The following is a 2,617-nucleotide window of genomic DNA, read 5'->3' as shown; positions in this document are numbered from 1 at the left end:
TTGTGGTGTACATTAGAAAAAGCCACGGTTCTTACTTGGATGAGTGATCACCACAGACGCCAATGCATGCCCTGCAACGTGTTCCATGCTGACCAGAAGGTTGTTAAACAGTTCTTGTGGTAGGGCGTTCCATGCCTCTAGCAACTCCGTTATCAGCTGCTGGATGGTCGGTCGTTGGTGCTTGTGGACGTGCTGCGGTACGTCTCTCCAAAGCATCCCACACGCGCTCGATAAGTTGCGGGAACAGGAAGGCCAGCCCATTCTCTGAATATCCTCTCATTCCAAAAGATCCTCCCCTTGCGCTGTTTGATGCGGTCGCGCACTACTATATACACTACTGGCCATTAAAATTGCTACACCAAGAAGAAATGCAGATGATAAACGGGTATTCATTGGACAAATATTACTACAACTGACATGTGATTACATTTTCAGGCAATTTGGGTGCGTAGATCCTGAGAAATCAGTACCCAGAACAACCACCTCTGGGCGTAATAACGGCTTTGATACGCCTGGGCATTGAGTCGAACTGAGCTTGGATGGCGTGTACAGGTAAAGCCGCCCATGCAGCTTCAACACGATACCACAGTTCATCAAGAGTAGTGACTGGCGTATTGTGACGAGCCAGTTGCTCGGCCACCATTGAGCAGACGTTTTCAGTTGGGGAGAGATCTGGAGAATGTGCTGGCCAGGGCAGCAGTCGAACATTTTCTGTATCCAGAAAGGCCCGTACAGGACCTGCAACATGCGGTCGTGCATTATCCTGCTGAAATATAGAGTTTCGCAGGGATCGAATGAAGGGTAGAGCCACGGATCGTAACACATCTGAAATGTAACGTCCACTGTTCAAAGTGCCGTCAGTGCGAACAGGATATGACCGAGACGTGTAACCAATGGCACCCCATACCATCACGCCGGGTGATACACCAGTATGGCGGTGACGAATACACGCTTCCAATGTGCTTTCACCGCGATGTCGCCAAACATGGATACAACCATCATGACGCTGTCAACAAAACCTGGATTCATCCGAAAAAAATGACGTTTTGCCATTCCTGCACCCAGGTTCGCCGTTGAGTACACCATCGCAGGCGCTCCTGTCTGTGATGCAGCGTCAAGGGTAACCGCAACCATGGTCTCCGAGCTGGTAGTCCATGCTGCTGCAAACGTCGTCGAACTGTTCGTGCAGATGGTTGCTGTCTTGCAAACGTCCCCATCTGTTGACTCAGGGATCGAGACGTGGCTGCACGATCCGTTACAGCCATGCGGATAAGATGCCTGTCATCTCGACTGGTAGTGATACGACGCCGTTGGGATCCAGCACGGCGTTCCGTATTACCCTCCTGAACCCACCGATTCGATATTCTGCTAACAGTCATTGGATCTCGACCAACGAGAGCTGCAATGTCGCGATACGATAAGCCTTAATCGCGATAGGCTGACAATCCGACCTTTACCAAAGTCGGAAACGTGATGGTACGCATGTCTCGTTCTTACACGAGGCATCACAACAACGTTTCACCAGGCAACGCCGGTCAACTGCTGTTTGTGTATGAGAAATCGATTGGAAACTTTCCTCATGTCAGCACGTTGTAGGTGTCGCCACCGGCGCTGACCTTGTGTGATTGCTCTGAAAAGCTAATCATTTGCAAATCACAGCATCTTCTTCCTGTCGGTTAAATTTCGCGTCTGTAGCACGTCACCTTCGTGGTGTAGCAATTTTAATGGCCAGTAGTGTATGAAGTTAGGACCGAATGCGTCCCTGAAAAGACGCACATGGTGAAGGAGTACAGTATCACAATAGCTTTGATCAGTGAGTGTACCGTATTCAGAGATCTGGAAGTCAGGAATCCTATGGAACATTATGCCTCCGCACACTGTATCACCTGGATCACCAAAACGATCGTGTACAACAATACTGGACGTATCCTCGTCTAGGTGGGGCATTATGACATTGGAGACAAATGTTGCATGGAAGTACTGACCTGAAACTCTTTGAACACGATACATTCACCAATCAACGATATTGCGACACTGTAGTTCTTCCCCATGTGCATCTTTTCAGGCGTGCTCTCCGCCCCGACTTCATATTTATGCATGGCAACGTGCAGCTGCATTGCACATTTCTTTCAGTTACCTTATTTACTACACTGTAGCAGTTCTTTATATGTATGATCCAATTTCCATCGATCTTTGTTACTTGGCCGTGACACATCATGTGAAAGTTACTTTCGTCTTTTAAAGTTTGCACACCAGTGTTTCGCCTTTTAAGATTTGCACACCAGTGTATGTCTGTACACGGCCGATTTCGTAAGATTCAGCCCTAACGAGGAGTGGGTTTCCGAGGTTTTTCTTTTAGATCGGCTTAGAGAAATTCGGCAGGAGTACGGATGAGAAACAAGACATCTGATATGTCACCAACACCTATGGGAACAAAAACTGGTACTCCGACATGTGAGCTGCTAAACACGTTGCTCCTAGCCAGAATTCGCAAAAGCATTTTATAGACAATATTGGTCTCAAAGAGGCAGGAAGATCGTTTGCCACAGGAGGATTTTGACAGAGTCTGTGACAAATCTCCAAGAAATTATTGCAGTATAACTGTAAGAAAAAGCTA

This window comes from Schistocerca cancellata, chromosome 7 (assembly GCF_023864275.1).
Source record: "Schistocerca cancellata isolate TAMUIC-IGC-003103 chromosome 7, iqSchCanc2.1, whole genome shotgun sequence".
Classification (NCBI taxonomy): domain Eukaryota; kingdom Metazoa; phylum Arthropoda; class Insecta; order Orthoptera; family Acrididae; genus Schistocerca; species Schistocerca cancellata.
This window is presented reverse-complemented; position numbering follows the sequence as displayed.